This window comes from Lagopus muta, chromosome 5 (genome assembly GCF_023343835.1).
Source record: "Lagopus muta isolate bLagMut1 chromosome 5, bLagMut1 primary, whole genome shotgun sequence".
Classification (NCBI taxonomy): domain Eukaryota; kingdom Metazoa; phylum Chordata; class Aves; order Galliformes; family Phasianidae; genus Lagopus; species Lagopus muta.
The window spans coordinates 17,944,143-17,944,884 of NC_064437.1; positions in this window are offsets into that span (position 1 = coordinate 17,944,143).

Genomic DNA, 742 nt, shown 5'->3' on the forward strand with positions numbered 1-742 from the left:
GTACTAATATAAAAACTACAAGCACGCTTGCTGAACAGTGAAAGTTATTTTTATGTAAGTGCATTTACTCTATTTTTGAACAAATGGTAGTATCAAACTTTTGTTTAAATATTAGGTGGGTGTTTTGAGCCTGCAGATTTTAATATGGGCTCTAAAACTCTGCTTTCATAAATACCGTTTATTATACCACTATATTTCTGATGTTTGTGTAATCATACAAGGACCTCAAAACTTGAATACAGACTGAACTATAAGCTGATAGCCTTGAATACGTCAGTGTGCTCTATATAGTGGCCTTTGAGGACTGTCACAGTAACCCTTTTACATTACAGAGCTAATGTTTTAGTCCTAAATTTTCAGGACCCCTTAGTACAGAAGAAAGCTTTATACAATGACAGATGTGAATTTCTCTAAAAGTGTATATTTTTGTGTCCAGTTGTATTATTTAAGTGTTCCTTTGTATAAATTTGTGTATAAAGTATTGTATAGGTTTAAAACATTTTCATCTTGTGGTTATCGCTTAATGCTTTTTTACCTTTGAACATTCACCATGGTTGACCAAGAGCAGGAAAAAATATGTAAATATACTGTTAATAAAGCTGAATATTTTAATGAATTTTTAAATAATAGTTCATGTCATTTGCAACCTTAAAGTCATACAGCATATTTGTTATTCAGTAGGTCTGAGAAAAGCCTGGAGCGTTTCTATTTGTTAGCTAAGGCTGCCTTCAGTGTACGGCTA